We start from the raw sequence: 12,260 nt of genomic DNA on the forward strand, positions 1-12,260 counted from the left end.
TGGCCGGTATTCGGGATGCCCAGTTCCATGCTCAAATCAAATCAAAATATAATATCGAACAAAACTCCCCCAGGACTGTTGTTTGTATGGACGGTACCCGTTGTTTCGGACCAGCCGTGGAGTGTGCTTGTTGGTGGAGGGGGCGTCAAAACTTTACCATTCTGTTTGGGAACCGCCTATAATGTATCTAGCATGGAAGATACCGAGATCTCTTGGTTGTTATGTTGAGAATGAAAGCATACCGCTCAAAATATTATTTATCTCTGTTTTAAAGGCTCAAGCTCTAGCACCTCTACAAATCCCTGCTTCCTTCTGCGAAGGGCCTATGTATTTACTTTTATTGCCGAGTCATCATCCTCTTATAAAAAGCACAAGTTAGAGAGCACCACTTTCATTTGTATGCATTATTATTAATCGATATTGAGTATGACTATGACTGGATCTCTTTTGCCATGAATTACAATGTCTAGGTAGTCCTTGATCTTCAGGGGTGCTCTGCATTTAGTTTTGCGGTCTCAAAAAGGGCTAGCGAGATACCATTTTGTTATATCATATCATGATTGTTTTGAAAAAGTGTTGTCATCCAAGATTTATTATTACTAGTGGACCCGTTGCGCCAAATGGCGCAGAGGCACGCTAAAGCCATGTCCGCGATGAAATAAAAATCCATGGTTTAATCCCCTCTAATAGAAAACATGGTGAAATGTTGTTAATAATGATATGAATATACACGGCTTAACTTAATAGTATAGATTCTAATTTAAAACAAAAATACATGCCTTGGTATGAAAAATTAAGATAGAAATGTCTTTCAAAATCTATACAATGAGTGTTTTGAAAAGGTTTGTCTTTCTCGGTATAATAGGTTTTAGCAACCACTTAGGCGTAGAGTCTAATTTTAAACTATGATTGCTTTAAAAATATGGTTGCTCTTATATTTGTTTCTGGAGGGAGTACAATGTTCTTATTTGGTGGTATAATAGATCCTTATGTATGAAAAGAAACAAGTATTTGTGACGTGTGTTAAAAAATGTAAAAGAAAGTACATGCCATGTTGCTTAAAAACATCTGCATGAATAGTTACTAGTGGACCCGTTGCATGAACAGTTGACTGTGATGACCTGGCGGTCTCAGAGGATGCGCTAGGTCAGCTACATACCGTCTTTGACTCGCCGTTGCAGGAGCCGCAATTGAGAGCCATCACGGCCATCTTCGGCAAGGCAATACCGCTAAATCTAGCGGGGAAGACAGGGATGGATGAGCCCATTATGGTGCAGTAGGCGGTTGCCTTCGGTGGTGTTGGAGTCATCATTACCGATGTCGTGCAACGCCTTGGAGTTAGTGTGCTGGAATGTTAGAGGCCTTAACAGTCCGGCCAAGAGAAAGGCGCTTAGAGGTTTCGTGGACTCCGTCCGTCCGGCGATTGTTTGCATCTTAGAAACTAATTTAGAGGTAGTGGACATTTATGTAATCTTGCAATGCATGGGACCAAACTATGATGGTTTTACCTACTTACCGGCGTCGGAGACTAGAGGTGGTATTTTCGTGGCTTGGGACACCACGAGGGTACTTGTGACAAACTTTGTCAACGATGCTCATTGCATCACCGGGTATGTATCGCCAAAGGAGGGAACGCCATGGTGGTTAACCGTAGTTTATGGGCCGTAGGAGGACGAACATAAGATCAACTTCCTGAACGAGTTATCGGAGCGGAGATCGCTATGTCCAGGGCCATGGCTAGTGATTGGCGACTTCAATCTTATACTCTATGCGGCGGATAAAAATAACTCCAACCTGGATCGGAGAATGATGGGTAAGTTCAAGCGTTTTGTGGACAACAACGCGCTAAAGGAGCTCTTCTTACACGGGCGCAAGTTTACGTGGAGAAGATGAAAGGGAGACACCCACGCTAACTAAGATAGATCGTGTGCTCGTCTCTGTCGATTGGGAGCTGGATCACCCGGATTGCTTGCTGCAAGCATTATCTACTGAATACTCGGATCATTGTCCGTTGCACCTCACGCTGCAAGAAACTATGCATGTTAAGAGAAGGTTCCGTTTCGAGAAGTTCTGGGTCAAAATGGACGGATTCTTGGATGTCGTCAAGGAGGCTTGGATTTGTGATCCGGCTATCACCGATCCTTTCATGGGCTAGATATCATGCTCCGCAACACGGCTAGAGCGCTTGCCACATGGGGCCAAAAGGAGATCGGAAATATTAAGTTGCAAATTGCCATCGCAAACATTGTCATCATGCGGTTCGACTGCGCTCAAGAAAACCGTATGCTTACGGAGGAGGAAAGATGGCTTAGGAGAACCCTTAAGCACATGGTGCTAGGTCTTCCTTCCTTAGAGAGGACCATCGCTAGACAAAGGTCGAGAATAACATGGCTAAAAGAAGGGGATGCAAACACGCAACTGTTTCACTTGGTGGCGAACGGGAGGCGCATGAAGAACTATATACCTTCTTTGGCCTTTGAGGGGCGCATCATCACTGATCAGAAAGGCAAGGAGGAAGCATTTTACAATGCTTACAAAGAATTGTTGGGCAAGGACGTGGCACGAGAATTCACTCTCAATTTGGAGGGCCTCGGTGTTACTCACGTTGATCTCTTGGAGCAGGATCGTGTGTTCACTGAGGAGATTTGGGCAGTTATCAAGGATTTGCCCTCGGACAAGGCACCAGGGCCGGATGGTTTCATTGATCTGTTCTTCCAGAGTGCTTGGGAGGTTATAAAGGTGGATCTCATTGCTGCGATACACAAACTTTTCCTTGGAAATGGTAGGGGTTTTGGGAGACTAAACCAAGCCTTGATCACACTACTACCGAAGTCTCCAGAAGCATGCTCTGTCTTCGACTTCCGACCTATATGCCTTGTGCACAGCATGCCCAAGATTGCTTCCAAACTCCTAACCGCAAGACTCAGACCGTGCATGGGAGAGCTCGTTCATGCGAACCAGTCCGCTTTCATCAAAGGGCAATGTTTACATGATAACTTCCTTCTGGTGAGGCAAATGGCTCGCTCGATGCACCGAAGGAAAGCGAAAGGAGTGCTGCTCAAGCTTGACATAACCAAAGCGTTTGACTCCCTGGCGTGGCCTTTCTTGTTCGAAGTGCTACGAGCCAAAGGGTTTTCGGAGCGGTGGATATCATGGATTGCCACTCTTCTGACTACTGCCAGTTCGAGAGTGATAGTGAATGGTTGTGCAGGTGATAAGTTCATGCACGCCAAGGGTCTGAGGCAAGGGGATTCGATTTCTCATTTTCTTTTTGTTATTGCCATGGATGTTCTTACGGCAATCATTATCAAGGCACATGAGGCTCGAGTGATGAGTACCATCAACGGATGTAGCCCGGTGCAGCGCTTGTCCTTATATGCGGATGATGTCGTTCTTTTCATCAAACCCACATGGCCAGACCTCTTGTTCGTTAAGGAAACTCTCACCATCTTCGGAGTGGCATCCGGGCTTAAAGTGAATTTTACCAAATCTGCGGCAATCATGATCCATGCGGAGGACGAGGACGAGGAGCTTGTTAAGTCCGCGCTACCTTGGAAGGTTATCTCCTTCCCATGCAAATATCTAGGGCTCCAGCTAAGCATAAGACAACTCAAAAGATCCGAGTGGCAGCCGGTGGTGGATGCGGCCTTGCACATCTTGCCCGGATGGCAAAGGGGCTTGGTGACTAGACCGAGAAGGCTTATCCTTGTCAATCAAGTCATGAGAGCGCGGGCCACTCATCATCTCATGATTGCGGAGGCGTCTAAATGGGCTCTAGAAAGAGTGGACAGAGGATGTAGGGCCTTCTTCTGGGCCGGGACGGACGAAGTGCATGGCGGCAAATGTGTGGTATCTTGGGCAAGAGTATGTAGGCCAAAGCACATGGGAGGATTGGGCGTCATTGACCTCTTCAAGCATGGCATTGCCCTAAGATTAAGATGGGAATGGCTTCGACGTACAGATGCATCCGGGCCTTGGCAGGGTCTCAACTTAACCGCAGACAAAATGGTAGATCAAACTTTCGGGAGCCTGGTTAAATGGAAGGTGGGAGCGGGAGACAAAATACTGTTTTGGAAAGATCGGTGGATCCACGGTGCAACCATCACGGATATTGCCCCTCTGGTCGCGGCGACTGTCCGTACCCAAGTGGCCAACAGGAGGTTGCTGCATGATGCTATGTTCATGCACGCATGGATGAACGATGTGGTGGGTAACTTATGCACGGAGGGCCTAACCGAGTTCATCGGGCTTTGGGAGATCATTTCGGAGGTGCAATTTGACGCTCAGACTGAGGACAGCCCCATTTGGGCGTGGAATGTGGCCGGAGTATATTCTGCATCTTCAGCCTATAAGATGCTTTGTGAGGGAGGAGTCTGTTTCCACTCCTTCGGTGCCATCTGGAAATGTTGGGCACCTCTTGCGTGTAAGATCTTCATGTGGCTGGCTGTGCAATGTAGATTATGGACGTCGGATAGAAGGACTAGACATGGGCTACAAGACCAAACATCTCAATGCTACCTATGTGACCAGGAGGAAGACACGGTCGACCACATTTTGCAGCAGTGTGTGTTCTCACGGCAAGTGTGGTCTAGTTGCATTGCTAGGATGGGACTGAGGATGGAGCTTTGCCCAGCAAACGACTCTAGGTTGGTGCAATGGTGGTCAGATGCTAGAAAGCGAATACACAAGCAAACTCGGAAAGGATTCGACACGTTCGTAATGCTTATCTGCTGGACATTATGGAAGCAGAGGAACGCGAGAGTGTTCGGATCGGGCCAGATCAGGAACGAGTGAGATACAGTGGACACGATCTTCGACGACTTGAGGACTTGGGCCACGGCAGGAGCGTTTGGAGCACAACATGTACCTGAGTAGAAAGTAGCGTGATGAGTGGAGTGGACGCTTGGTTAGGGTCGATTTGTGGCTCTTAGCCAGCGTTTTGTAATCTCTTGTACATATCTTTCTCTCTTCTATAAAGCTAAGGTACGCCTTTGGCGTACCCTCGAAAAAAAACAGTTGCGCCAAATGGCGCAGAGGCCCATTTAAAACATGTGAACTTTGAAAAAAAGGTATTGAGTTAAGTTTTGAGCCAACATGCATGGCGACAATTTTAACCCCTTTCATATAAAAAATGGACGGATGTTTGTTGTTTATGAATACATGTACATTTTAAATCATGTGCACTTTAAAAATATTTTAATCTGGTAGTAATCATAGGTTTGAGCAAGCACGTATGATAAGCATTTTAGCTCCTTTGCGTAAAAAAAACCAAGGGAAGATCGTGTTTCGAAAACATATGTACCATGCCATTAGCATATAGAAGCTACAATTAACATTTATTTGCCTTCTTTCTTGGAGTCTCAGGTGAGCACTTCCCAAAGGTAAAAACCCTATACCTTTTTCTCATATTTTTTATGATTAAATATTGGAAACCACTTGAGTGTGTTTTATGTGTTGTGTTTTTTATCATTTAGGTCATGAAAAACCAGAATGGGCGAGCATAGTATTGCAAGTAAGAAAGTGTGACGCTTTACAAATAACTTGCCTCATATACATGATAGTACATCATAGTATTACAAGTAAGAAAATGGGAAGCTTTACTAATAACTTGCTTCAAAAACATGATAGTTTTTTGACATACAAGTAGCAGAGAAAAGAATAGTCTATATGTGATGAACCAAGTCTAAAGTTGAATGGGTAATGTTGATACAACCATATTCGCTACAACAAATGAATTTCAGTTCTAACATAGGGAAGCAAATACACATAGCACAAGTGAATCATAGAAAGTAGTTTATCCAAAGTACGCAAGGTTATGCTTAGTCTGGGAGCACAAATAGTGTAACAGATGGCACATTAGCTCGATGTCATAACAAGAGGAACGCATGAATATTAAGCCAGTTGGCATTATATCACACCTTTGACAGACCTAGTGCCGAAACTGGGATCCACCAACACAGCATCGCAGATTATTTTTAGTTTTCTGCCATTGAAGGGGTGAATTGCATATCTTCCATGCAGATGCTTATATCTTTTATTCCCTGGATGAACAAATATTGTTGTATCACCCAGCATAGTTCCAATTCTTGTTGCAACAACAATCTCACCCAATCCTCCTTCAAGAGGATACTCAAAGGGTATCAGGACAACGAATTGCACTGGTGTGCTGTAACCAGGAACCTTTAGCTTTAGTTTCTTCTTTAAGACCCAGATGATCAACCTAATAAAACAGCATATTCAAATAAATAAACTGTCTATTGTGGAGAATAAAAGTCTTAACCAACCTCTGTCAAAAATCGCAGTTAGAAGCATGCAATCCCTGCAAAAGATCGAAACATCCATAAGAAATAAAAAAAAATCTAGAAGTAAAACACCATAGCATTACTTAACATGCAAAACACAAATGCTTAACACCTTGAACAACGGAAGGCGAGGATACTAACCTATAAATAAGACCATCTTTATACAACCTGACAAAAGCTTCAGTTACAGCTTTTGACCTTTTCTCGTTCATTGTAAAGCACTGACGCATGAGGTTGACATTAAGTGGACATTAGGAGTTGGAACTATAGTCAATACATTGTTTTCACTATTTTTCTTAACTAAAGAAAATAAGAAGTTTATCTCACTGGTCCAATCAAGGGAGGCTCCAAGCCTACGTAATTGATTCAATATAGCACCACCATACTGATCTTTCCATTCGAGGACGTGTACAGAAGATGATAAGAGGATACACCAAGTGTGCAAAGAAATAAGCTCACTATGATTCATGCTGCATCACACATGACACATTGACACTGCCGATTGTGAATTCAAAAAATATACAGGACACTGGACCTACATTTTTACAGCTTCTACCACACATTGCTTACAGTGCAAACAAAAGAAAAGACAACCATGAGTTATTTCAACTCATGAAAGCAAGGCACTTATAATAGAGCAACATCATAGCAGTTCTAGTTATCAGGACAAGTCTAAAGTGTAGCTTAAAATCATAGTTAACTCTGCTTCTATTTCGGTTGCTGAAAATCACAATAGTAAACTTGTTCCTAACCCTTTTTGTGATTAGTAGCCATGTGCATGACAAAACCTTATCTGAACGTTCTGTTATTGTTGTGCGTCCGCATACATAACATGTTAAACTTCGAATAATCGTGCCCTAACAAGTTAAAATCCTTGTGAATCAAACTGGCGATACGCATACAAGATCTATGAGCACTATATGGAAGCATGATACTCTATATCCAGGAAAATAGAGAATTGAACTGCTTTCCACCCAAAGCGACATGATGGATCTGGGCTTCCCCATGGGCGCTCATGTGTGGGCAACATCTGAACTACTCTCTCTGTCCCATAATGTAAGACGTTTTCTGATACTAGTGGTGTCAGAAAACGTCTTACATTATGAGACGGAGGGAGTATTTAATATGTTTCACCACTAAATTATGGTCTCATTGATTGAACTGTAGAACACAAATTTAAAAAATATGCATAATTATTACTTTTCGCTTTCTTTAATACGAATAACAAGAATTAAAGGACAAATTCATGTCCTGAAAAGTGAGGAAAGAATACTCAGAACCCTTCTCACCTTTCTTTTTCACTATCCTTCTCGTGCACTCATCTTGACACAACCTATTATCATCCTTTGGATATATTTAATTAGAAAACTATTCTGACTTCATTCCTTGATCCTCCACTCTGTCTTGTCAAGCCACAAGAATTATTCGAACACAAGATTGTAAATGTGTAAAAAATATAAGAGCGCAGAATGAGGATATATAGAAATAGCGTGACTCTGATTTCCTTGGTCCGCCCCTCTGCTTCGCTTCAGGTCTCCACCCCAGTGTTGTGATGCTAGTACCTGCATTCCAATCTAACATTCAGCTAATATAAACACATTGCTCTCTGTACAACAGAGAAGTAACAGGGGAAAGAAGAAAAACTGGGACTTCACTTGCCCACTGAAGTGTATAAAGCCCAGCTCTGAATTTTCGGTTGTACCGCTCATCATTGTCCATCTCAGAGAATAAGAGCATGTCCTTCAGCAAGAAATCGTGTGCTTAATTTTGACCTGGAGGTAAGAAGATAGACAAGGCACCATTAAATCATCTAAATCGAAACCTTTCGGCCTCTGCTTTCACTATGTATGAGTACCTGCATGGTGCAAGCAGATCATTCAATCAGTACACAAAAAAGGAATAATGTTCTAAAAATGTACACAGCAAGGAATAAAGCAGTTCCATTAGTTATCTTGAAACTAAACATACCGTGCGTATAAGTCCACCAGATGGTCAATTTTTTCACACCCATTCTCAACAAATCTTGGACATACCCAAAAAAGTGTCCAACAGGGAGCATATTCAAAAAATCTACAGCTCCATGAAAGAATGCCCTTCTCCACGGTAACCAAGCAAGCTCATGAAGTTCTTGTGATTTAATATAAATAAACATGTGATGTGGAAGTAAAACCATTGGAATAAAATATGAAGTGGATAATGTGTATATACTCAAGCTGTAGGTAATTCTGCATGCTACAGTTACTACCTCATGCCCTCGTCCTTGGTGAGGAGGGGAAATTGGAAGAGGCTCTCCCGAGAGGCTCGGCATCAGCTGCAATCATCTGCACAACACGAAAATAAAGATCAAACCTTGGCAACAGAAACCACAGGAAACCTGAAATTCTGGACTGAACAAAAAGAGATAAGTTGGGGAGCAATTTAGGTCGCCAGACTGATGAGATCCTGCATATGCATGATTTTACAAAGTAGCAAATGTGATACCTTGGTGCTGCCTTCAATTTTGAACGACTCGGAGACCATTCTGATCCCTCTAGAAAATACGTTAACATAACTATATGGACAATGAATTTCTAAACATTGACCAAAGCATCCATGCAGTCAGAACTAAAAGCATCTAATTGTTCTGTTCTAAACTATTTTAATGTCTGCACTTTGGTACAGCTGCACCTTGGTGTCATGAACCGAATTATGGTTGAAGAATAAGAAAGTAAAACCTAGAAAGTTCTACCATGCATACACAACAAATCTGTACCAAAACCATACTTTTGACATGCAAGACGGGATCATTTTTTCATGTACTGTATATTAGTGCATTACTTATACAGCAGATATCAAATTAAGCGAAAGTCGGTAAAAATCAGCAGAAGTGGACAACAAAAATCAGCAGCCCATCACCTTGCAATATAGAACATACTTTCGCCGATCATCATACCGCTAAACAACAAGGTGCATCGGCCATCCACTTGAATTATTATTCTACAACAAAACAAAAGCACACATTGAGCACCAATCAGAAGGGCTCCTGCACACCAGTCAATGGTCTATATGGCGACAAAAATAAATCATTTAGCCATTCATCAGGCAGATGGTGTGCATTAGGTTGGGCCGACATACATGGTACAGAGGCATTTAGGCTACACAAATCTCGCAGAGATGTGTGTGTAGAGAGAAAGAGATCAGGAGTGCATAGACATATGTGTAGAGAAAGAGATCAGGAGCGGAGGGAAGCTCACCTTGGCGTCTCCCCAAAATCTGCCTATGCGGAGGAAGAGGCATGGAAAAGAAGGTGGGGGTGGAGGCATAGGCGGCGCCGCCGCTCATGGCACAGCAGAGGCGAGCCTGGCCTCCTTCCTGGCTGAGCGGCAGCGGTGCTTCCAGGAGGGCCGGCCTGCTCCTTCACCCTGTCGCCCACCTCCTCCCTCTTCCCTGTAGCCTCAGCACATCGCGACGGGCCGACAGTTACCTGCCCTCGTCGCCCGCCTCCCCTGCCCCTTCACCCCACCACCGGGCTCGCCTAACCTGCGCCCGATCTGGAACCAGGGGTCGATGAAGGCCGCATTGACAACGAAGAGAAGGAAGGCGAGGTAGAGGGGCTAGCGTGGTGGAGGCGGAATAGCAGGAGGCGGCGAGGCTGCAGGGCGGAGGCCGTGGTCACGCGAGGAGGAGGGATGGAGGAGGCAGGAGCGTGTGGGGACTGGGGATCGAGGAAAAACGGGGCTAGGGTTTGTATGACGGCTGAGATGCGGGAGTGGGACGAGGCGGATTGGCTCTGGAAGCGCGGAGCGGATTGGCCAAAACCTCCTGCACGCGGCCACGGCTGACCCAGCCAACGGGAGCGCGAGACGAGCCCACTTGTCATTGGCCAGCCAAAACTACCACGAGGCGCCCTACCCCTTGGGTGCTGTCACCACCGGATTTTCGGGATATCAATTTCCCAGAAAATGGCCTTTGTGCTCACCAGTCCCAGGATTTCTGTTAGCTGATGAGGCACCATCTTGATACAAGAATTCCAAGCAAGGTACAAAATATGTAGTACAAGACCATTGTGGCCGGGGAGTACAACACTTGGTTTCTAGGGGTCGAAGGCGGAAGCGATTTGAGGTACACCTGCGTCTATGGGACTCCATTTCCCACAAGAACAGCTGACCAGGATAACTCCTATCTTCGCGAGGCTGCTATCGTCATAGCGTAGGTTCCGGGGCTGTCATCGTGATGCTTATCTCCAAGCAAGGAATCTGGCCAAGACAATAGCCAGGGACAAGCCAGTGAGTACGTTTGAATCTACTCGCAAACATTAAGAACACGGGTATAATATAATAAGGGACAATCATGCTCCGAAATAATTATGATCACAACGTCTGCCACGAAAGTCTGTGATGCTCGTATGCAGAGGAAAAAATGAACATGCAATACGGGGGTAGAAATAAAATGCACTGACCGAGTGTCTGAAAGGACTCCTCGAAAGGTTGCAAAAAAAATTAACAATGCCGCAGTCGGGCGTCTGAGCGACACCACATAAAGGGCTTATAAAAGATAAATAAACAACAAGCATGCCACAGTCGGGCGTCTGAGCGACACCACATAAAGGGCTTATAAAAGATAAATAATCAACAAGCATGCCGCAGTCGGGCGTCTGAGCGACACCACATAAAGGGCTTATATAAGAATAATCATAGTGAATGTCCAGGAGGTAGAACCATCCCAGGGATACTCAATAATTCAAATAAGGAACTGGTTAGTCCACGATAAAAATAAATCACAATCCTCACATGACATAGATCATAAACAAAGTTCTGGTATACCCGTTTCTCCATCGAAGACCGTCACTAGATTCTAATTAAGCCGTTCTCCATCCGAATACCGTTACTATGATTCTAATTAATCCGTTCTCCATCCGAATACCGTTACTATGATTCTAATTAATCCGTTCTCCATCCGAATACCGTTACTATGATCCATCTTAGACTGTAGTCCTTACTCATGAACATGGCTATCCGAATGGATAAATCCTCTGCAAAGGGTGTACTCCTTACCCACGAGTAACGGATTTACTTAGTCCATCGAGACTAATTCCGTCTACGGCCTTTTAATTGAAAACACGCCTGACCTGCACACACCAGCTTAACTTACCGGTGTCTGGAATCACCCACGACACCCGTCAAGCAAAACTCTAAGTGGGGAGGCTACAACCTCGACGTAGCATGGGATCAAATTTATATACGCGCGCTCTAAGGGGTGCCCCCCTCTCGGTCCCAACCGGAAACACCCATGCCCCCGGACCAGGTGGCATGCCTACCGGATGCATCCAGTATCTTCCACCATGGCCTCTCTGTACGGTGTGTGCCTTGGTAAGGGGTTGACAACTTACTGAACCGTACCCTACCCGCGGCAGGGACCGGTGGTAGTACAAAACAAGAAGTGGAAGCTACTAAACAAGACTCGACCCATGACCGACTCAGGTGGTCCAAGAATTCTCCGAATGATTAGCTTAACCAAAACAAATGTTACCAGTGACGGACAGAATCACCGTTCACCAAAACTCATCATGCCATACCGGACACACTCGTCCCGACGAGGAACTAGGGACAAGCTCGTGTCTACCCAAGACCACGACTTTCCCGGCTTCCTTCCGGTATACATGAGAAGCTCACGAGGATGATCATTGTCACCAGCATATCCATTTACAACAGTAAGGAAAATCTCCAATATGCAATCATGCATGTGACTTTACCGTTACATAAGAATGACGTATGCTCCAAGTCAAAGTGGTGTTGTAACCATATCAAAACATCACACAAAATATTATGCCAGAGTTCAAAAATGCTTGCCTTCAAGAGTATGCAAGGGATGCACTTTTTGGAAGCTTTCCCTTTTCTCCAAAATCCTATTTTGAGAAATATTCAAACAACAAATATTTCAAACACAGTACAAAAAGTTGTCTCAAATATTTTTGAAATA

At 44.3% G+C, this 12,260-nt stretch overlaps 1 long non-coding RNA gene across 3 annotated transcripts; it reads right to left on the reverse strand.

Moving 5' to 3' along the window:
* Window positions 1-5,776: 5,776 nt before the first annotated feature.
* On the reverse strand, window positions 5,777-10,081 carry LOC123052712 (uncharacterized). 3 transcript variants are annotated; one of them, XR_006424984.1, is made up of 6 exons: window positions 9,536-10,081; window positions 9,198-9,278; window positions 7,958-8,623; window positions 7,592-7,876; window positions 6,285-6,319; window positions 5,777-6,220 (listed from the first exon to the last, which is right to left on the reverse strand). It is a non-coding gene; the product is annotated as an uncharacterized lncRNA (long non-coding RNA). The 3 variants fall into 3 exon arrangements; XR_006424985.1 differs by having other exon boundaries at window positions 5,777-7,864; XR_006424983.1 differs by having other exon boundaries at window positions 5,777-7,876.
* Window positions 10,082-12,260: the final 2,179 nt, after the last annotated feature.

Source organism: Triticum aestivum, chromosome 2D (assembly GCF_018294505.1).
Source record: "Triticum aestivum cultivar Chinese Spring chromosome 2D, IWGSC CS RefSeq v2.1, whole genome shotgun sequence".
Classification (NCBI taxonomy): Eukaryota; Viridiplantae; Streptophyta; class Magnoliopsida; order Poales; family Poaceae; genus Triticum; species Triticum aestivum.